Source organism: Anser anser (genome assembly GCF_964211835.1).
Source record: "Anser anser genome assembly, chromosome: 1".
NCBI classification, from domain to species: Eukaryota; Metazoa; Chordata; class Aves; order Anseriformes; family Anatidae; genus Anser; species Anser anser.
The window spans coordinates 111,076,557-111,101,335 of NC_139720.1; the positions used below are offsets into that span (position 1 = coordinate 111,076,557).

Below are 24,779 nucleotides of genomic sequence, written 5' to 3' on the forward strand. Positions count from 1 at the left end.
ATCCGAAAAGTTCAAATTGATTTTTAACATGCAATTTTGTAGCTTTGTACAGGCAATACATAGATTAAAAACCAAAATTGGAGATCAAACATTCTCAAAACAAATGTTCTGTAATAGAAGGGTTTAAATGGTCATATGTAACAAACACTGACAAAGTTGAAATAATGGTTGTCATCAAATAGTGACTGTATAACTCTAATTTATAGCTTTAGTGTTAAACTTGCGTAACAACTATTTTTTTTCTTGTATTATACTAATTAAACAGTCAAATCTTACTCTGTCTTAATGGCTGACAACACACCTGCTAAAGATGATGTAAATCTTTTAATTGACTCTTGTAGACTTTGGTTAAAATGTCAGGCTCACTTTTCTAGTTTAAATCCCTCTCCTATGCAGGGTAAACAACCCAGAGACAGTATTTCATAGATCTTCCTAAAACCATTGGGATCACTAATGTTTTGATATAATCTGTCTAATATATTCCTTTATGGTTTAATCTGAATGTAGCACTAACTTCTGAACTACAGGCCAGAGACCTCTAATTTTCAAGAGCTCTTGAATGACTTCTCTAATGACTTCCATTTTTAGTGTTGTATTTCTAATGAGCCAAATTCTCAGTTTACTGCAGGTCTCTATTAAGGGACACATTTCTATATATAGATGCAGGCAATTTTCACTGTGCACAGCCTGTTTTCATGAGACAGTATTAAAACTCTGTTCTACAAACCAGAATTACACAATATTTGATAACTTCAGAAGTACTTAGGTGATAAAGCAGCTTGAAGTGTGACTTTCAAGGTATTTCAAGGTAGTTATCTGGCAATTATCCTGTTACCCTTCAATTAAAATAAATAAACGAATAAAAACAAGAAGAAATAGCAACAACAACAAAACAACCACAGTCTTTTGCTTGTTTTCAAATAAATCTTACTGATATTTTTCTTACACTGTCATGCAATAGGTTTTAATATATATTTCTTAAAATGTAAAGTGTTTAAATACAATTTGAGACTTTACTGTTAGAGTGTAATTGCACTCACCCTCACGTTTAGAAAAGTGAGCCAGTGATTGCAACATGCAGTTGTGTCCTGTAAAATTGTTCCCAGTGTGTTTTGAGAAGCTTCTGAATTAATGAAAAGGCTTTTAATACTGTGATTAAGGCTTTGCTCCTCAGAATAAGAACAGATCTGCAAAGTTAAGTGTCACCATTCAGAGATTATGCAATTAGAAGCATAAAGCAAAATGAAGCCAATACAGTACTTGAAGAATAGTAAAACTCACCACTGCAAGACTTGTCCTCCTTCCACAGGGAAATCTTTCAGTAATTGCATTACTGTACAGTTTAAGGGTTTGCCTCATAAAAGTAACTTAATTGTTAATTAACATGAGAACATAATACGCTTCTTTCCTCAAGAGAACAAAATTTTGCTAATGCAGAAATGTTTCTGATCTAGAGAAAGCCTTTATCAGAATTCTGTGCCTCCCCTCACCTGCATGCTGCCAAGGTAGCTTCCCACTCTCACTTTTACAAGCCTTGTCCAGCTTGCCAACTGCTCATCCAAACTCATCCTGTTCCCTAACAGTTTACAGTAAAGTTTGGCATCACTTGACCTTTTCCCAGCCACACTTGACGACAAACACAATATTATTTACACCATGATTTGTTCAGACTGTGTTTCTTTAGACAGAGCCTGTTTTCCTCCATGAGTGATTATTTTACTGCATGAAACCACAGTAATATCAATCATTTACAAGACAAGGGATGTGGACAGGCCAGAGCATTCCAACTTCTCTTTCAGTAAAAAGTGGAGTTTCTTCTCATTTCTTGTTCAAGAAGATTCATTGTATGGCATGCTGCACCATAGAAGTGCAATAATTTGTGCTCCAGACATACAGGAACAAAAGGCTAAAAAGAAAAAGAATACCACTATCAACTTATGAAAGAGGAACTGGAGTTCTCTCATATGATTATGACTTCTGTTTTTGGCAATCATCCTGTTAGTGGTTAATAAAAAGCAGCCTCTCCTTCTGGCAATCCCATTTAATACTCTGTTTATGCCCTGATAATGATAGCTTGTAGTATATTATTAACAAAATACATATTTTAAATGCAGTTGTGGATTCCCTCAGTATTCCCCTTTTTGACAGAGCAGGCATACGGACTTTTAGAAGACATGAACAGAATCAAGACCTAACTGCTTTAGTGGATGCACAAATTTCTAACAGTTTGTCCAGCAGTCTGAAGGCTTAGATGTTGTTTGAAGCCTCCTTTTTGCATTTGAAAATGCCTGTGCTCACACAATCCACCCTGAGTTCAGAGCACAGCTACCCGAAAAGAGAAAAACTGGGTGTAATAATTGAGAATGGGACACTATTGTTAATGAAAACAGCATGGTAAATTCCTTATTGTACTTTGCTTATGACTCAGTCAGCTGATATTTCAAGGGTGAGCAAGAGGCGCACAGTGAAGATGCAACACAGACGTACACACATACATATGACTTCATACTTCATCCTCAGATAAACACACTGCACACCGCCTGTGACCATCTGTCAGGGCTCAGTACTCCAGCATTTCTGAGGTTTTAAGGCAGGATTCGCAATAGCCAGCAAAAGTGATTAACATGTTCAGTGTGCTGTGTTTCTTTATCTGAAGAAGGCAAAAATTCCTGGAAAAGATGTAATCTGTCATCGTCAAGGAAAATATGCTGTGAGAGGATATCAGTAAGAAGGGTTCCATTGCTTGGCATCTCTTTGCTTTTATGGGTTTGCTTTGGCAGGGGAGGATGGCACTCAAGGAACTTTAATCCCTTTTAAGAAAAACGTTATTTTTAGAACAAACAAAGCTGGATGCAATTCTTGCCCAGATGAGCTTACAAGGTTAATACTGTTTCATGCGTGTTTAATGTTTCATATTTCCAGACTATAAAGCAGTTTGGCAGCATGACTAAATGGCATTACTCCATTTTGCTAATGAAGAAATTAACCCATAGTGATTACTGAGAGCAAAACTAATAGAAATTGCTTAGAAATCTTCTTTTTTTGTTTTTAATATTAAAGAGCTTTTGATCCAAAAAATGCTGAAATATTAGTGAAATGAAGCATTAAGCAGAGATATACAAGATAATACTGACTGCATTAGGTCCCAAACCCACAGTGGGATGGCTGTATTGGGACAGCAGCACACCCATGCTGTGTGAGAAGGAAGAATTACATTAACCCACCAAAGCTTGAATTCGACTATTTTGACCTCAGGCCCAAGTCAATAGCTGTGCACAGCACAACACTGTGCTGTATAGAAAACCTGACTTACACTGGGAAAATGTGAAGGGTCTCTGAGTTTGTCCCTCCGCAGCATCATCCTGTGCTGCGACAGTGATTGCAGATGGAGACTGGTGCACAAGAAAGCCCAGGTTTTCAGGCTTGAGTGGTGCCATACAGATTTCAGGGGTAGAGATGGTACTTGAAATGTGAGACAGAAGCAGAAGGGATGAACTTTGCTGGTGCATTTCAACCCCTACAGAAACAGCTGTTCTTAGCTGGGTTGCAGGCCACTGTGGAAAGAAGCAAGATGTTTGCAAGCTGCATCCCAGCATGGAAGCGTTGTCATTTTGGACCAAAAAACCAGTTCAGTTTTCCATAAAGAAAAAATGGGTCACCCCCTGCACATCTTAGTTTTGTCTGAGGTATGTAAGTCTGTTCCCAGGCTGAAAGACAAAATTAACTCTTCTTAGTCAGTTAAATTTCTAGGTGGTACAGCAAATGTCTTGTCACTGTATAAAGGGGCTTCCTTCCTCTTTTCTCTGACTGTACAGTCTTTATGTACTCTCTCCAGAAGATCTTAATAAATATTTGCACAATATTCACAGAAAAGAATAGAGCAACTGTTGTGCAGATGTCACTGGTAGCACAAAGGTTATTTCAGATTAAATCACTGACTGAAAACAGACCAGGAGCCACCACTTCTAAGGCCAGTATCTACTGGCACCTCTACTCCTCTACTCTCAAATGGAAAACCATCACTTAGACTCACATTTTACAAGTCGGACATACACTTATGGGGTTTTCAGAGCAAGATTTTTATTATTATTATAATTTTGGTTTAAATATCAATATCCATATTTTCTTCTGAACAAGCAAACTATATTGGAGAGCATCTGCTTATGCATCTGCATTGGCAATCTCACCTGCAGGATAGGTTAGGGTTTCATCTGCAGCTCTGTGAGGCATTTGCTGACTTTTTTAGGTGAGCTATTCTCCACCTTAAACTCTATTTACATTTTTCATAACACTGGTTTTGATGAGTATTAGCCATGACTGAGTAGGAAAAAACCTGCTCTAGGTGTGTTCTTTTTGTTTTATTCAGCAATGCGTATTTTCCACTTCCTGATGGAGAATCCTAACTGTAGTCTATCTCTCCCAACTGCATCTTTGTTGTAGGAAAGGCAAAGGAATCTTGATATAGATGATGCTCTGTTTGTGTTAATGGTAGCTATTTTTGATGGACTGACACAAAGGAGTTATGACTTTATGCTGGTTAATCTGTCCTTTAACTGAAAGAGGACTTAGGTCTACTGGCTTAAAGGGAGAGAGGCCAGTGCACTCTCAACAGAAAGACCAACAGAGACCAGGGGATACTTCAAAATAACATAGGCTCCTATGCTTGTGAAAGAAGAAAGAGCATATGCAATGAACCATTCAGACTATAATCTTTAGTTTCATGCTATCACTGCTATAGATTCAAACACTACTCAAATAAATTCAAATTCATTTTAAAGTGAAGTAGCTAATTACTAATCTGTGATGAAAATGCCTATTTGAATGAGATTATATGGATTGCTTCTAAATCTGGAAACATACAGACACTGTTATTCATTCTACAAATATGTACAAATGACTGCACAAACCTCTACACAAAGAGGTTAATGTATAAAGACAGGAATCAAAAATGGTAAAATGTGAATTCAACATGTTCTACGAACTGTCCCACAGCTGAAAATTTTGGCTATCATCTTGCCTTCTTATTTCATTGTATTCCAGCCTGATGAGATATTCTCTAAGTGCTGTCTAAGAAAAGACATTTTTCAGCTGGACATCATTCATTTAAGTTTTCCTGATAGCTTCTGTGTCATTTCTCAGCATAAGAACCTCAATGCTATGATGTTTTTCTATTTTACAGTTATATTGAGATGAGGCTATATTAATGATATAGCTGTTTTTTGTTTTGTTTTGATTTGTTTTTTCTGTCTGAAATGTGCATTTTTATGACAAATATTAGCTTCTAAATATATATATATATATATATATATTTTTTCCTGGCAAGTGTCTGAATTACTTGGGGTGAAGTGTTCTGGTGTCACAAGTGAACACCCAAGGTCAGGTAGTTCAGGTAGTTGAATAGCACACGTTGTCACGGAGAATTTAGTTTCTCGGCATATGACCATGAAAACAATATGAGCATCCTTAAAGAAAACAATGGACACAGTTGTATGGGTAAGATAAATCAAGGAAATAAGCGTTTTCAGAATCTTAAAGACAGACACTGAAATAAATATTTCAAGTGCATGCCATTGAACAAATTAGAACCACAAAGACATTAAATTTAAGTAATGTGAGTAGATTTCCTATCCAGCAGTTCGAGAAAATCAATGAAAGAATTTCCCATTGTATCTACACCTGCACTTCTTACAAAAAAGTACAGCTAACCACTATATTCCAGAGACCAGAGTGGTTATATTCCATATAACCACTATATAGCCAGAGAAGCAGCAGCAGCCCCACTGTCTTAAACAACACTAAGGAATCTGTTCGGCCAATTAACTAGCCTAATTTCAGGTGGTGTGCTTAAGAGGTAACTTTACCAAATCAAATATGAGGCTTTAAACACACATTACCTATACTATTTATAAAATGACCTGGACGACATGCAGGCATGACATCCTTCTTCAAAGAAAGGACCATTTTGTAGCAGTAAAAAAAAAAAAAAAAAAAAAAAAGTCATCAAAGGAAAGAATAAGAGGATTAAAAGGTAAATGAAAGCCCAAGAAAATAACCCTTCTGTGTGCAACTACTTGCCTGAGTGCTGTGACCTATAGCTCCTTCAGAGCATTTGCGCTCAGAGGCGGGTCTGTATTACTAGCCAACCATTCACTTCACGAAGATGTTATTTCCACTGAGACAAAGAAGTATATACATTAGCAACAAATGATCTTGAAGGAAACTCTTAAAAGTGAATATTATTTCAGTAGGTTACACTGAAATACAAATATTAATTTACTGTTTCATTTTTTTTTCTTTTTCTTTTCTTTTTGGCACATTGACAGTAATCTTCAATGGCCATGACAGAGTTCAGAGTAAAGACTGATTGCTGTAAGATAGTTATTCCTTCCCAAAACCAACAAGATTACTTCTTTATCCCTGCTGCCTCCTCAACTGTAATTAGAGAAGCAGGAACTTCATACCACAGCAGTTGAACTAAACTACCACAAATCTTTTAATTGAAAGTAAATGACGGAAGGATAGCAAATGAGCAAGAAAAACTGAAAAAAACACAGCTTCCTTATGTCCCTACACAGTACCTATCAATCCACACATCATCAGTAAATTCAGCAGTATTAATTACATTTATAAATTCCATTTATATGGAATACTGAGCCCTTGAAGAGAGGGTTGAATTCTTGACTTGTACCCTATCCCCCAAAACTTTCTTCACTTAAAGGGTGAGGGGGGTTGATAAGTGCCTCAGGAAGGCATTGATTGCTCCCGAGTGCAGGCAGAAAATAACGTCACCTGTCAATGCCATTTTCCATTTTACAAGAGCCGAGCATCTTCTACGTCTGGTGGGTAGCTGCTCGTGGCAAGTGACAGTTGCACGGTGCTCTTGGGTCTCTGCCAGAGCCCAGGGCGCTAGAAGGAAAGAGCCACTGCCACCTTATGTCCTTCCATGGAGTGCTTCTGCCAAGCACATATGGGATCCAGAGGTCAGGACACCGTGCCATGTGCTTTGAATACATGTGGCACTTCCCAGAGGAAGCCTGCTTTATCCAGACCAGCCTCCCCTCTGTCTAGTTTGCAATCAACCCATTAGTCAACAAGATAGAAGTGTTGCCCCTTCCTGCCTCAGGGGATGGGTCATATAACCCAAAAGCTGTTTATGGTGTAGTTCCAGCCTCTCTTTGCTATGGCCTCTCTTCCCTTGGAGGAAAGCACTGAAAACACCCACACACTGTCTTCACATGTTTTCTGCTTTGTAAATATTATATGTATATACTTCATATACATAACTATATTAAAATAAACATTAAGATTGCCTCAAAAAATATTGGATCATTTCTTTGGAAATATTCTTTTTTCTAAGGTGATTTTTTATGTATATATGCATACATATGTATATACACACATATATCTTTATATTAAAATGCTTTTAAATCAAAACTGCCTATATTAAACAGTAAAGTATTGTATGAATCAGACTGCAGCCTGTGTCAGATTTTAGTATTACTCAAGTTTCATGGCGTAATTATTATTTTATAATTAACATGACACTAGAAAATGGAGTTGTATTGTTTTGTTTTGTTTAACTTGTATTTTTAAACTTAAGCCACTTCTTTGGCCCTCCTAATTATTATGTTTTGAAGTTAGCCGGCTCTATCTCTGATCTTTTAAAATTACTTGTATGTGTGTTCTTATTTCCTTTTTCATTCACTAATCCTTTAGATTTAATTAAAAGATGTATTTATTTAGCCTTAAAGTAGCCAAAGACAATAATTGTTTCTATGCTGTTTGCATTAGGGAAACATGACTTATGCCACCGCCACAGAACATTTAATTTTATGGGGGGAAAAAAAAAACAAAAAACTAAATACATATAAATAAATATATATATAAATAAATATAAATATATAAACATTAAACAATTCAAATAACTACTGTAGCAAAAACAAAATAAAATGAAACATATGATTCATAACTCATAAGGCAAGAAGAGACCACTGTAGTGACTTAGATTGGTCTCCTGTATGACACAGCTCAAGGGGCATTCCTAAATTAAATCTAGTTGGAATAAATATTAAAGTATAATATTTTTATACAAAATTCTAGTGATGAAAAATTCACCACAACACATGTCAGGGTGGTCCAGTGATTAATTGCCTTCACTGTGAAAACCCATGACTCATTTCTGCACCGATTTTATCTATGGTTGACCTCAGCATAAAATGTAAAATAAAAATCTTTAGTCACAGACATCTAAAAAAAGCAAGAGGTGATTGCTTTTTGTGGAAATAACTGATATACACTGCTTCATCCTGCAGAATCTGACATAATTTTAAAGTATTCTACTAAAATGTGCAAAAAGATGTGAATTTGGAGATTAAGTGTTTTTGTTCTGCTTTGTAAGTGCTCTTTTTACGTGTGGTCAACAGCTTTACCACAGTTATGCTTAACACACTGCATTTGCTGTCTCAAAGCCACGGATGCAACCTTAGATGTCCCTGTAAGACATACCTGCAGGCGTACACAGTAGCTGCGAGTAACCCTGATGTCCCCATTCATATAGTCCTCTTTCCAGCAAGAAGGAACCATGACCCCAGAGCCACATCTCCTCTGTAACAGAAGCAAAAAAGCCATGCAGCAATGCGTCACCCATAGGTGCTGCCCTGCAGCCACCCTGCTTCTGTCCCTGCCTGCTGGAGACAGCATGTGGGGTGACGGAAGGAGGATGTGTGCTTCTAGGGGCAGCCTCTGCTGCTGCCTACCCTATCTCAATTACCAGTGGTAAGTGCAATCAGTCCTTCAGACTGGCTTTCTCATTAGCACCATGTTAAAGCTGAGCGCCACCACAGGATGAGTTCAAACTAGAGAATTAGCCCGTTAGTCCACAGGTTGTCCTATCCTTTGTATTGGTATCTTTTATTGAAAACGAATAAATCATGGCAGACTGGTAAGGGAGTACTGTACCACTTCAGAGATGAGATGCCTACTCAAATTTCACAATAAATATAACTCTGATACAATTAGACCTTAATTTATATCACTTAGAATTGGAAACTCATCTCTAAAGTCATTACGGAAGTACAGTGTTGAGGTAATGCACAACAATAATACATTGTGACATTGTTATTGAAAACTCATATTTTATATGCATGAAGAAATACCTAATTCAAAATATATACATCAGTTTTCTAGTCTGCAAATTTAAGATGCATCTTTCTGAAAGTGCTAGTACTCTGACACTATGCAAATCTAATTTGTGATGTGATCTGATTGGGTCTAATAAAATCATGTGGGTAAATGCACAGTGGCTCCAGTGTATCTGTAATCCTTAATGTTGAAAGATATTAAATATATAGACTATGATCTGAAACTTTTGAGAGCTTGTTACACACAGAACATTCTCAATCCTATATCTTAATAAAAAAGTATTTAATGTTCTAACTGCTGTAAATGATAACGGAACAGTAAAGACTCTTTACATTTCACTGTCAAAACAAAATTAGTAGTAGTGGTAGGAATAGTAGTAGCAGTAGTAGTAGCAGTCATAGTAGTAGTGTTGTTGTTATTGTTGCTGTTATTATTATTATTACTATTATTATTATTAAATGCTAGGACTCCTGTCAGAACAGCCTGACTTTTCAAGCATCATTTTAACTTTTAAATATGAACTAATATTTTTATAACATAAGCATGTAATTAATTGCTTTCATACACTGGAGCACCTAAAAAAGGTACAGGCTGAACACTTTGGCTTCTAAAGCTTAAGCTTCACTCTAAGTAAAGCAAAAATGCTCTTTTATTATTATTATTGTTTCAGTAAAACTTCATTATCGTCAATATAAGCAAAATAACATTGTCTTTGGTTGCCTAGAAACCTTCCCTTTGACCTGCAGACCTGATATTACATCAGTGAAAACGGAAACTTTGCCCCTCGTTTCCGCTAGAACCCCTCGCAGCAGCAGCAGCAGCAGCAGTAGCAGTGGCAGCCGCAGCCGCCGTGAAATGGCTGCGTCGCCTCCTGCGGGCGCAGAAGGGCCTCTAGCGGCCAAGTCCTAACCCCGGGGAGGCGGAGGTGCCACTGTTCGGTGGCGCAGAGAAAAAGCGAGAAATTCGGCAGTGCTTGGATATACTTTTCCCTCGTTTAGATGCACAGCTTGTGCATACCTGCAGCGCAGGAAATTGAGCTGTTTTTTACGCTAGATTCGGTCTAGATAAATCTTTGCTCCAAGGGCAGCTCTCCCATACTACAATTACATATCAATTGAGATCTCAAATTCCTGCACCTTTTAATATTCATTGCATAAACAGTAAAAATACCTAGAAGAGCCATTCAGGGAAATTCCATTTCACAGTGTGCAAAAGAAAACTTTTTGTTCAAATCTTGCTGTGTTCTTTTACAGTTATACCCTAAACAGAAGTCCAGTATATTTTTTATTAGTATGGACAAAGAGTTTGCTGAAGATTTTTTTTATTTTTTTTTCCCCCTAAGGAACAACCATCACAATGGGTAATTTTAAAATAAACCTTTTTATGCTTTATTTTTTTACAAATTTACCTTAAAAAATGTGAATGGAATTTGAGCAGAGACAGTGCTACCCTCCTAAACATGCTAGCAGTGTGTAGCAGTAGATCACAGGAATCTGATTATTCAGCTTACTTAGTGGCTATAGAACTTTGAAGGCTAGAGAGGACAAACCTGACACTGAAAGTCTCAGTTTTTTGACAGCAGATCATTTCAGCAGCAGGATACAATTAACGTGCTTACTACATTGCCCTAAACGCTTGTGATACCTGCCCAGCACCGAAAGGCCATTTGTTTTCTGCTGGGTTTCCAAAACTCTTGGGGTTCCTTCCAACAATTTGTAAAATGCTGTTACACCACTGAAATATTTACAGGTGCAATCAATGGCTCAAATGCAGGTGCTGCTACATGGATTCATACCATTGCCATTCCATTCAATTAAGCTATTTTTCCCCATTTAAATAAAGCTGGCATTTTCTTTTCAGCTTGCACCTTATCTTATATTACACATTGCCTTAGTTCTCATCAGTCTGCCAGAGAATTAACACCAGCCTTGGTGAAAGTGGGCAAAGCTTTAAAAATATGTTTGACTCTATGGTGAGGAGCATCCTTAGTTCTCATACACCTACATGAGTATTATCCTACTGATACATTGTTCTTAATGCCAGCACCTTTCAGGACTGAACCTTCTAGTTGTGCTTGGTGCCTAATGCACAAGGAATATGAATATAGTAAAATACAACAGCCTTCTACCCTCTGATTGTAGTATGTTGGGAGTAGTGGTTTTACTTGAAATAGAAAATAAATAAATAAATAAATAAATAAATAAATACGATTTTATTTTTTTTTAACTGCCCATGGTAGTATGGTTTATTTTGTATAGATTAATGAAGCAATTCAGGAACAATTTACTGGTCTGAGATGGTTTTCCCAATAATCATACACTCCTGGTGTATATGTCAATCAGCTTAAAATTGCCCAGGCCACCTTAAATAAAGAACACCCACAGAACCGGGAGTAACTCATGTACCTTTAAAAATTACAGAAAAAACACTTCACAGTCTTTCACTGACACCCAGTGGTCAAACACAGAGGTTTTTGTGGGAAGCAGAAGAAACGCTGCAGTGAACAATCACAGGCTCAAGACAGCTCAGCGGAGAGCATTTATCTTGCTGTACAAACAGTTGTTTGCTTAACAGGATAAGAGTACATATGAAACTTTAAGTTATGCTTGCAAAATCAGCAGGTCAAGTTCTGTGCTTAGCTCCACTTGCACAATAGCTGGTGGAGTAGTAGGAATCACACACATAACCAGGGGAAGACTCTAGTCCTAGGAGAGGATGTGGTTTTTCCAGGCTCGCTCCTTTTTTCTTGGCCTGCACTACCAGGAATTAACAACCCTCCACTAAAAAGGATACAGAAAACCCTGAAACAAAAACAGAAAAAAGAAACAACTTAGAGTGTGATTATTGTTCAAGATTTCTGACTAGCTTTTGTTTATATACTGCAGAACCACACTTCCATTCAAGAATGCCATTGCTGGCCTTTTCCTGCATGATAAAGTACGATAGCGCTGATCAGCTCAGATTCTGTCTTGTGCAAACATTACAGCTGCCTCTGATATTAAACAGAGCTGGACATTAACACACCAACAAATGTGAGTTATTTTGACCCCCCAGCTCATCCCTGAGCTCCTGCTAAACAATCGGCCTCAAACATTCCTCAGACTCCCTCTCCCTCAGCTGTGGCTTTCCTCACAGGGCCAGCACTGGGTAGGTTGGTCCATCCCCAGGTGCCATCACGCAGCTGGTGACGGGCAACCAGCTTGATGGGGGAGAAAGGAGAGAGAGCAAGAGCATCCCTTCCTCCCTGAAATCTCTGAAGGAGGGTGCTACTACACAAAACAGAGAGCTCCCCCAAGCAAACACAGTCAAGCACAATGTTAACTGTATGTTCTGTGCAGAGATGTAACATCAGCAACACGTCATCTTATCTATTGACAGCTCTGGCCAGTAGGCAACAAAAAAGTGTGGGGTGTCAGACTGATGCCAAAGCCTCTGAAATGCACCTTTGATGAAACTGTCTGGTGAAAAGATAACAAAGATAGACTCCTGTCAGTACAGAGACCCAATGAATGATGGGTACAGACACACAGAATGATACTGAAGAACAGTAGAGCTAAATAAATAAACAAAACCAACAAACAAACAAAAAGACAACAATAAACTATTATCAATTCCTGTTGTAAAAACAGAGCTTTGGTCCCCACTACCGTTAAACTCTTATGTTTAACTTCAGCTTGAAATTGCAAAAGCAGTTGCTTAATCACTTAGCACACTTTGCAAGGGGCTATGGCTAGCCCCCCTCTTTTATGTCATTCCTCATGCTTTCAGTTCCATTATTGCCACTGGATGTTACTATCAACAGGACGGGACAGGAAAAGTAGGCAGGTACATGGGGATGAGGTACCTCCACAGGACCCTGGGAACAGAGCTGGCTGCTGTCCCTGCCATTCAGGGCAGTTACGTGTGACAAGTCAGTTTAGGAATCAAGGTCAGCTTCATTTAGTAGCAGTGATGGCTGCTTCTTATACTCCTCCAACAGCGACAGGACCTGTGAGCCTAACTTTCCAGGTCCCATTTTCTTCCTGTTTTCCCCTTCCCCACTGCTTCCTATTCCATGAGAAGCACGATTCTGAATTTTTGTCTTTGTATAACAACATTTATTTTTGCCTCTGTTACTGACAAGCCTTGTGCCAGTGTGACAATACCCTGTCACAGTTCCTCAAGACAGCAAGAGCAAGAGGCATCAGAAAGTAGAGGTGACAACATCTGCAGCAGATGTGAACTTGGCAATCACTCAGTCAAGCTGCCAGCAGGCTGGGAACCAGCACACAGATACAGCAATACGTGAATCAACTGACAAAAGTCAGTTCTCCTATTTTTTTTAAATGAAATGGTAGACCAGCAAAACCACTTTGCACTTGAAGTGTTTTGTCTTCAGACTATCCTTTTAAATGTTGATTTTATGGTGCCTGTTACATGAAGAAACAAGAAGGCAAAGTTATAATGCAAATATAGCAACCACATTGCTCTGTTACTAACACAGTATGTTATATAAACTTATCCTTTGTGTATCTTTCCAGAATGAAGATCACATAAGTCAGTTTTGGCTTGAACTCCAAATAGGGAACATTGTGGATTCCAAAAACTTTCTATTGCATCAGAAATGGAAGTGGCACCACTTCTAATTACGTCAAACACAGATTCATATGGCAAATCTCTGCTGAGATTTCTCTTCCTGCTTCTCTAGCCAAACTACAATATACATACATGAAGAAAAGACTAAACAGAGGACTGATAGCATAGCACATAAATTATGAAAGTTTAATGCAACTTGATTTACCGTTTATGCTCTTGCTTTAACATTTGATATATTTTAGGACTCAGGACTCCTGTTGTAGTTTTCTATAATAAAGCAATGTATACTAAGGCCTGCTTCCCATTAGTGACTGTTTTACTGAACTAAAAGATCAAAAACAGCATCAGGTTTTGCTTTCAGGCATTTGAGACTGCTATAATTCATCACTTGCCCATCTCCATTTGAAGCAGGCACACATCATCTAAGGACTGGGAACTTTTAGAATAAATTATGTATTCTTCAAAACACATAAGTGAATTTATATTCAGTGTGCAACTACTAGACATAAAGACTTCCTTTAACAGAGCAGGAGATAGTGACCATCATCCTTCTACATCCTTCACTGTGTTATTCTTTTGTGCTTAAAGGATCTACATGCTTTCATCTAACTACAAGTGGTAGACTGTTAGCAGCTTTGTTGAGACCGTGTACAAAACTGAGGTGTAAAGTTTTGTGCAAAACTTTGCAACAAAATCTCTACCACAGCTAAAATATTTGAAATCAACCAAAGATGCAGCAGTATAATTTTGCCAAAAAGATTCTAAAAGGAAGGTGGATTTATTATTATTTCAATGAGAATGATATTGGATGGTGTTTGGGTTATTTATGTGGTATTTCTATATAAGTAAGGAAAGATTGTTGAGAAAAGGTACACAGAAAAAAGTCGTATCAGTTTTGCTAGAGTGTTTTTAACAGGGTTCATAAAAGAAAACTCCTGAAATACCAAGAGTTGCATTTGTATTAAATGTTGAAAGATGGAGGTAGATTTATATTTAGGTGTTTTGTTTGTTTGTTTGTTTGTTTGTTTGTTTTTAAATGTCACTGCCTATTTATGTCTTACAGAGCCTAGGAACGAAGAGTCAGATGTTATGGGCTTGGATGTAGGAGTTATAGAGAAAGTTCCTCAGGTTTTCCTTATGGAAGGAGTCAGAGATACTCTTTTCCAGAAAAATATGCTTCAAATTTATTCATAAGCTTTAAAAATTCCAGCCATTATTTTCTGCTACACTACTAAAATGTCTCTGAAGAGGTAAACCAAACCAGTTTCTTTTCCTGTTCCTATTCTCATTATGTTCTGAAATACTAAATATTCTGTTTTCTTGTGTTGCTTAGATTGACGTAAAGTTCAGTCTTTCCAACTGCATCTCAGAACACAGGGAATTATTATTTTTTTTTTTCCCCTGAAATGAAAACCTTCAGCATTGCTCACTTGTTTGTCTTGCCCTTTATAAAAGACTAATGAGATAAGTGAGTGATGGAGTTTGGCTGCTGTTCAGCTGAACTCGGGGACAGAGAGAGAGAGAGAAACAGAGAGAGAGAGACAGAGAGACAGAGAGAGAGAGAGAGAGAGTTGTTCCCAAGTGAAAGAAGTTCCAAAGTGAAAGGAGAAGAGTTCCCAAATGAAAGGAGGAGAAAGTGCTCTTACATTGTACAAATACTCATCATTAGTTTTTTTTCCTATCAGCAGCTGAATCCAAAAGCTGTTTTATCCAGGAAATCCTGGAATAATGAGCCTCTTTCACACTTTCTTTTGACAAACCAAATTTCATGTAAATAATTATGGTCATCTTCAAGAAAATGAGGCCTCTAAGAGAGGTGTTGCTGTTCTATAGGATAGGTCCCAACATCCCAGCTCTCTCAGTCTGTAATTTCAGGTGAAGTTAGAGAAAAACTTCACCTGCATCCTCAGAAATGTCATTGAGAAGCTGTAACAATCTTTCAGTGAATACTTTTCTTATTTCCTTTGTATCCAGAGTTAGTTAACCTGCATGATGGCTCACAAGCATCCCCTGTTATCCACTGTCATGACAACTACCGATTTCAGTGGCACACGTTCCGTTTTGCTCACATACTTTTGAGGCTGGTATTCTCAAGTATTCTCACTTTAAAAGCTACATGGGCAAAATTACTAAGGAAGAAAGACTTCATACAAAGCTATTGTGTTATAAGTCTAAAGCACAGACACATTTTGGCAAGCCAAGTGTTCCGGCTGCTATCTAAGTAGGCCACATTTTAAAAGATTATCTTGAATATTTACAAAGGGAATCTAGATATAAGTGAATAAACTCCAATTTCTGGAAGAAAAAAAAAAAAAAAAACAAAACACGCAATGCTGACCACATGAATTTGGAATATGGCCAAAGACCTAAATGTCATGTTGCTCTCACTAGTCTGTAACCATCTGACCTTTATGAATGCTGGGACAGCATAACCTTAGCAAGTCAATGGAGCTCTGCCAGTTCCTAACATATCTGGCCCTTAGAATACTTTTATTCTCTCACAACCACGGAGAAATTCAAGAACTTACTCCATGTGATTTGACAAGAGGGAGGAAAAAATAAACATTTAAGTTTTCAGAGCATCAAATCAAAGTACTCTTCAGACTGAAATTCAACACGAGTGTTTGATCTGGACAAATCTAGGCTGTGCGTGAGGTCACACTGTAAAGACTTGCAGCACATTTTTGAGCCCAATCATTCTAAAGGAACCTAAATAAGGATAATTCACAGGTTCCTGTGTGGCCCATCTTTTTTCATCGCCAATCAGATGAAGTCTTTAGATCTGGCCATAGGGGACATTAACATCAGGGTGCCAAAGAACATGTTTGAAGGAAACATATCCCTGTGCTGTACAGAACTGCATGCACTCAATGAACCGTTATCCAGTAAACATCTGTTTACCTTTCACCCATCCTTTCTGAGTCACTTATTCCTGGTCTCTATGAACTAATCTCTATAATCACATTTCTTTAAATCTCATTCAAAATACTAGAAGTGTTTATATTGGTTATGTGAGCAGTAACAGGACATAATCAAATCTACTAAAGGGTTCATCTGCAGCCTGGTTTGAGCTAGAACAGGAGACCACCAAGAAAAAAGCCAGAATCCTTCAGGAAGCAATGTATGTGATTTGATAGCTTAGCTGTGTCTCACTTTTACTGATATCTCTCTCTGGAAGCTTGGCCTAAGAGAACAAGAAGCTAAAATAGTAATATCTATCTTCTGTTACACTGCCTCCTAATGTGGAGTAGTGGGGCTGAAAAGGGAAGCATTAAGTTCAGCTCCTTAATAGCAATATTTGGACTCTGAGCTGTTTCATTACTCTGAGTACATGAGAGCTTCTTGATTTTCTTGCATAGCTGTTAGCCTGTAGCTAATTAGCACTAACACAAGTCAAACTCAATTTTAGTCCTGGTATGTATTGCTCTGCATAGCTGACCTGCAAAATAGGCTTCTAAATCCCAATATATGTTTTATAAATCATGACAATTCTGTGGAGTTAATTTTTATTTGCATAGTATTTCAAGCAATATACATAAACATTTGTAAATTATATGGAGGAATGTCATGTTGTACGCTCTTTAACTATCCAATAGATGAAATGCCACAGAAAAATTCTGGTCTACATGATGCTAAGGACAGAAGACTAACAATATACAATGAGATCAATAATTGGTCTCTGAAGACTTTAATTCCAGCGAGGATGTTAAGAGAGAGTACTAGAGAAATTAATTTTCATACCTGAACTCTCATAAAGAAATTGTGAATTCCTGTCATCATTTTAATTTGGCAACTTAAAATTCCAAAACGCTAATGAGAGAAGCTGGAAAGTGAAACATTCCCTTCCATATTGATCACATGAGACATTATCCGTCCTGTATTAACCATTTATTACAGAGTATGGGACACTTCTAACTCATACTCTACAGGATACAGAGTTTAAGAGTTTTCTACTAATTAAGAAGAATAACAGAGAAAAAAATCACCCAAATGATAAAAGCCAGGTCTCAAGAAATAGATACTGAGGAAGAAACGGGGCAAATGCTGTTCTGAGTAATACCAGTATTTGAAGCTTGGAAAATCCACTAAATTTTGTTGGAGGTACACAGATCTCAGCATTTGGAAAAAGTTGGGAGTATTTCTTCATTAAATATCATTGTTATTTATTATTATACATAATCATATTTTGCACAAATCCAGAGTGTAGGATATAAACTACTTAATGACAAGTGGGAAATTAATCATATGAAGTTTTTCTACTGGACCTCCAAATAGCAGCTGATTTCTGGTTCCTGTCAGAATTTTTGTGAGGGAATAAAACAAAACAAAATAAAACACTATACAGTATACTGAACTGTAATTAAGTTTTCAGAATGCCCTGAGAAATTCAGTCTACAGCTGTTTTTAATTTAACATAATCTTAATCAGGTTGTCAGTCCATCTTCATATGATGCCAGTAGTGAATTTGAGTTCAACTCCTCTATTGTATTTGAAATTGTTTCTAATGGCACCCATGTATCCAAGTTGGGATGATGCAGACTGAATGGGTGACTTTTACATAGGTGATAACCTGGCTGACTTTTCAGTCTCAAAGGATGACAGCTGGAGGCCAGTGAACCCTGATTGGAGGCCAGTTATCAGTGGAGTTCCTCCAGGACTTTTTGTTGGGATCCGCCTTATTTAATATATCTATCAGTGACCTGAAGGAGAAGATGGAGCACACACTTACCAAGTCTAGGACAACACCAAACCAGAAAATGCAACTGATAGGCCTAATGAAAGGGATGCTACTCAGAAGCACTCCAGGAATGGGCCAAGGGGAACATCATGAAATTCAACAACAGGAAGTGTGAATTTCTGCACCTGGGATGGATTGACAGTGCAGCCAGTGCAGCCAAGTAAAGTCTGCAGATAGAATGTCTGAATAGCTTAGCTCTGCTGAGAAGAACCTGAGGGTCCTGCACACACTCTGTGTCCTGGATGTGTTGAAGACTAGCAGCTAGGCTGTTTCAACAAGACCACAGCTAGGAGATTGAGGGAATAATTATTGGATTCACCAGAATTCAAAAGAAAGGCACAAAAAAAGAAAAAAAAAAAAAGAGCAAGGTCACGGAGGACCACCAAGATAGTCAAAGACTGAAGCTCTTTCCCTGTGAAGGGAAGCTGGGGGGGGTTGTCCTGAAGAAGAGATGGATTTGTATCTACAGGATAAAACCAGGCTTATTACTTATTGCCAGGCTTATTACCTTGGCTTCTGTACCCTCACTATCATAATCACTATGTTAATGAATTCATATGATTCATGATTCAAATTTTAAACAATAATTTACTCTGTTTACTCAAAATAATATATGTATTTAATATATACATATATTACTTTTTATATATGATATATAGAACTCCTCCATACTAATGACTGAAATATCCCCAAAATCACAAAGTCACATCAGCCTCCAAGTATTTGGGTACTTTAGCATGATATACAGACAAATCCCACTAAAACCAAAGGAATTATTTGTATGTCATTGCTGTCACATACACAGCATTTCAAGAACTAGTACTTAATCAGTTATCAATACTTTCCTTCTAGCAGTAAAAACATATGCATTTCAAACGGAGTGATTAATCACTGCTGTGGGAGGAAAGTTTAGGAGGTATGATCAAACATTTCCTGAATTTGATTGAACAACAACAACAGAAGTGTGATTCTCTTCATATGAAACAAACATGGCAGGCCTCCACAGAAAACACATCTTATGTGAAAGGGATAATTTAATGTGCTTGCCAGTAGGTCTCTTTCTTTAAAGAAAGAAAAAAATCTGCTTTTTTCCACATATTTTCTCTTCAAACTCCCATATTTCATATGGTCTAGACAGACAAAATAAATATATAAAAAGACTCACAAAAGAGAAGCCAGAGCTTAGAAGATACCCCTTTATCTGGTGAGAGATCAGTGGCAATGGTTTCAGGCTTGGTGGAACTCTTGGTTTTTAATAGCATGACTCCAATAAATATTTTGCAACAGGATCATCATAGGTGACCTGCAACTGAACACATATTTCCATAAGATTTGGAAACAATCTGGTAAAAACCTATATTACACTTCCTTTATCACTTGACTCAGATGAAGAAATTGGATAAGCATGTCTATTTTTATAACCTCCCTGTGCAAGAGGTACAGTTTAAACTAGGTGGAAGCAAGCATGAGCTTTCATGAGGATTCAGAGAGGTAGGCTTGAGCTCTTGCTGAAGACATTTTAGCTGAGATGTGTTTATTGTTGTCAAGGTAGGTATATGAAATTTAATTTTGAAAAGTAATTCTTGCATTGTTTAAACTGAACTATCAGTTAAACAAAAAGTCTTTACAAATCTTAAAGCCACTGCAAAAAGGGCTCATCAAAGAAAATGTAGCAACTGTCAGAAAACTTCAGATAATTCTAGCAGCCCAGCAACTGCTACTGTAACCAATTTCTGTGTTCCACAAAACAAAAGTCAAAGGAATGCAAGCTAGGCTCATGGGACGTAACACTGCAGCCTGTGTGTTGTGTAAAGAACCAGTTGGCTGAACCTGGCAGGAGGAAAATCACCTTTTACATCAAGACCATATTCTTCTAAGCGAAAGGCAGAAGCTGTAGCTGGTTGCCACTGATGTTCACGAAAACATAATATGCCACATGTGGTTCTGTTAACAAGATTTAGCAGCTTCTCACCCTCCATCTAAGGACAACACAAGGCACCTTGCACAGTAGGAGCCTTTTGTTATCTGTGGCAACCACAGTGTGAACCACAGCAGAATGCTTTTTGGGTGGATCCTCCTAGGCTGACATTTATCTCTTCTGAAGATGCAGTGTCTGTAGCTGTTAAGAGGGTTTTCAGATATCATTTCTCTAGTGTAAGGATGGTCAAAATGCAAACCGTGTCTCCTGTCTCTGGGTTTTCCTGTTCTCCCTTGCCAGATGTGGGAGGGTCCCCTCCTGCAGGAGAGATCAGGCAGGCAGCAGGTCAAATCCCCCTTACCAGGCTCCTGCATTACCTCCTACTGTTAGAGAAGGAGAAAGAAGTTTTCTCACTGATGACATTATGACTGTGTTACTCTGATAAACCAGATTTCCAAAATACAAAGTGCTTAGAATAATGCCCATAGTACAGGATGTAATTCAGTGCACATTTATCATCAGCCTGTTTCTACAACCTGTTAGAGAGCTGGTATGACACAAAGATAAAATTCTGCAGAGAATTCAGAGAGAGGCTCTTACATTCAAAAGGAATTTTTATTCTGACACAAACTACAAACAGAAAAACAAAAGAAAAACAGAATGCCTGGCACAGTAAAGTAGGATGCCTGTAAGGTATGTGAGCCTTTCCAAGTTCTTGTAAATGGAAGTAGTTTAGAATAATACTTTAAACTGATTCTTCTGTAAGAAGAAATCCATGCAGTTGATATTATTGTGAGTTCATGTGTATAGGAGCCTTACCCCTAACCATGATTTTCTAATTTCAGCCAAGTGTGAAGGATCTCAAAAGAGGTCTAAAAAGCACATTATGTTCCTGCTCAAAATGAGGAAAATAGGAGAGTGACTTGAAAAGGATCTACTAATGCCACTTTCAAGGAAAGTGCTAACTAGCTTGTCTTTTATTAGACAAAATGTGGTAGGAAACCCTATGTGAGAGCAGTACTTTCTACTGCTCACTATGCTTTTTTGTTCAAAAATGTAAAGAATGCCATAGACCTTGACCCCAGTAATGTTTGCCTTTCATATTTAATTTTATTTTAAGCTACACACAAATAAACTACTACATAAATATCCTAAAAGCATTACTTTACTCCTTACTAGCTACTGATCTCCTTCTATGACAAAGTGACGCGCTTGGTGGATGAGGGAAAGGCTGTGGATGTGGCTTACCTTGACCTCAGTAAGGCTTTTGACACCGTTCCCCACAACATTCTCCTCAAGAAACTGGCTGCTCGGGGCTTGGACTGGCGTACGCTTCGCTGGGTTAGAAACTGGCTGGATAGCCGGGCCCAGAGAGTTGTGGTGAATGGAGTCAAATCTGGTTGGAGGCTGGTCACTAGTGGTGTCCCCCAGGGCTCGGTACTGGGGCCGGTCCTCTTTAATATCTTTATCGATGATCTGGATGAGGGCGTCCAGTGCACCCTCAGTAAGTTTGCAGATGACACCAAGCTAAGTGCGTGTGTCGATCTGCTCGAGGGCAGGAAGGCTCTGCAGGAGGATCTGGATAGGCTGGAGAGATGGGCTGAGGTCAACTATATGAAGTTCAATAAGGCCAAGTGCCGGGTCCTGCACCTGGGGCGCAACAACCCCAAGCAGAGCTACAGGCTGGGAGATGAGTGGCTGGAAAGCTGCCTGGCCGAGAAGGACCTGGGAGTATTGGTTGATAGTCGGCTGAATATGAGCCAGCAGTGTGCCCAGGTGGCCAAGAAGGCCAACAGCATCCTGGCCTGTATAAGAAGCAGCGTGGTCAGCAGGGCTAGGGAAGTGATTGTGCCCCTGTACTCGGCTCTGGTGAGGCCGCACCTCGAGTACTGTGGTCAGTTTTGGGCCCCTCGCTACAGGAAGGACATGGACGTGCTCGAGCAAGTCCAGAGAAGGGCGACCAAGCTGGTGAGGGGTCTGGAGAACAAGTCTTACGAGGAGCGGCTGAGGGAGCTGGGCTTGTTTAGCCTGGAGAAGAGGAGGCTCAGGGGCAACCTTATCGCTCTCTACAGTTACCTTAAAGGAGGCTGTAAAGAGGTGGGGGTTGGTCTGTTCTCCGACGTGCCTGGTGACAGGACGAGGGGGAATGGGCGAAAGTTGCGACAGGGGAGTTTTAGGTTGGATGTTAGGAAGTACTTCTTTACCGAAAGGGTTATTAAGCATTGGAATGGGCTGCCCAGGGAGGTGGTGGAGTCACCATCCCTGGAGGTCTTTAAAAGACGTTTAGATGTAGAGCTTAGCAATATGGTTTAGTGGAGTACTTAGTGTTAGGTCGGAGGTTGGACTCGATGATCTTGAGGTCTCTTCCAACCTAGAAATCTGTGATACTGTGATACTGTGATACTTAACTTTTTCTTTAACCTATCTGCAAATTTATAGTCACTTGTTTTCTTAATACAGTATAAAGCAGAGCATAAAGTACCATGCTTAAATTTTCAGCATTTAATAGTTATGACATATTTTTCAGTACACTCTGAAAATACAGAACACAAAAAGTTCAAGTGACAATATATATATTGTTAAGTAAACAACAAAGTAAGCTTTTATTCAGTTTTATATTATTTTAATATAAGACTATGCTTATTTAGAAACTAAGAAATGTCTCAGGTGATTGCATAAATTTGAAGTGAGAATCAACAAAACAAAAGATTTAATGCAAGGTTACAGTTAATTTAAGATTGATTTTTTGTTGCCAGTTTTCTTCAGTTATTGTACTTTCTCTTCCAAATGTTCTCTCTCTTTTTTTTTTTTTCCCCAGTAGAAACATTTTTGTATTTGTCTCTGCCAGAACACTTGCAGTTCTTCCTACAAGCCAATATATTTTGTTCTTCTGGGTTTCTTCTTCTTTGCTTTGAGCCTTCTCTCATTGTCTTTGTCTATATTAGCTGTAATTTCAGATCTGCAGTGCAATTCTGTAAGAACCCCCCTGATTGCCTCCTTTTACCACACGCTGGTTTGGCTTACAGTGCAGTTTTGTTGTGCGTCATTCCTTCCAGAGAAAAACTAAGGGGGTAACGCTCTGTGCTGACATTGTAGCTGGACATGAAGTGCTGTTTTGAAGCCAATCTGCTAAATACTACCTGTTACCATCCTTTGGTTCCATTTGCAGAGGGTCTGTAGAGCACATGAATCGTATTTCTTTCAGATGAAAAGAATTGGGAAGATGTGCTCCAGGAACACATCACATACCTTTATCTACTAACAGGCATTTAGTTTATAGGACCAGCTCAGAGCTAAGACAGAGTAACTACCACACACTGATAGTGATAATATAGGATTAATCCAGCTGATTGATCTGTGGATAGGCTCCTACAGGACCGCTGTATTTGCTGACATAGGTAAGGCCTGATCTAGAAGATCTGTTCCATGTCTTGAGCAAACATGTTGTAAACTCAGATGTAAAGCTTCAAAACAGTAATTGGTCTTTTAGGCAGCTCCAAAACATCTGTATAGGGGGAACAATAGCTCAAAGAGAATGGACTCAATCAGATCCAATCTATAACATGAGCTATGTACAGTGCAAATGTAGAGGATGGCCCTCAGCTTCACAGATCTTGCTGTGATCTACTGATCTGCTGCTATAGCTGTGAAGTACTTGCTAACACAGACATGGCCCATGCCCTTCTAGCACTTCGCAATTCCCTGTGCTACTGGCTGTTAACTAGCTTCAGGATACCTTTTCTTTGCAGGATTGTCTTTAATAAGCTACACTTGTGTCTAATGGCTCCCAATCCCAAATGAGCAAAACGGCAAATGAGAATGAGCTAAGATATGTCCCCTTAACAGTAAATGGGAGCAAACAATGAGATGTTTTCCTATAGTGGTACAGCCACAGCTGAAGTTACAGGTTTGTATAGCACCCTGCTTTGAGTATTCCCCTTGCATAGTCTTTCAGTAAAATTCCCTCCCTTTGGAAGTTATTTTATCTTGTTTGCTTGCTACAGCTAAAGACTAGTAGCTGTTAGGGCATGATAGGAAGTAAAAGTATTTAGTTTCTGTCAATCAGGTTTTATATCTATTTGTTTTCCTTTTTATTTACTTCATTTCCTCATTTTGTTTTTCTAGACATTTTTCATTTCAGCAATCACTTATGTGACATAGCCTGCTGTGAATTATTTGTGCATGAATGGTTTTGACTTCTTTCTAAAATGTCTACTTGAATTCTTGCTACAGAAGTAATGAATAAAACAGAGTAAATAATTCTTGCTATTTAAGGTGCAAAGGAATGACAAAGGGTATAAGGAGGGAGCAAAATTGAGTCTATCCACACTCTCCACTCTGATCTGCCAGCTGTGATAGACAGCCAGCCTTCTCCAAAGGCTAACACACATCACTTTCAAAGTACAG

The 24,779-nt window shown here is 38.4% G+C and overlaps 1 long non-coding RNA gene across 1 annotated transcript; it reads right to left on the reverse strand.

Moving 5' to 3' along the window:
• Positions 1 to 1,762: 1,762 nt before the first annotated feature.
• LOC310892718 lies at positions 1,763 to 10,586 on the reverse strand. Its single transcript, XR_014578325.1, has 3 exons — positions 9,890 to 10,586; positions 8,506 to 8,604; positions 1,763 to 1,906 (listed from the first exon to the last, which is right to left on the reverse strand). It is a non-coding gene; the product is annotated as an uncharacterized lncRNA (long non-coding RNA).
• Between the last annotated feature and the right edge of the window lie 14,193 nt (positions 10,587 to 24,779).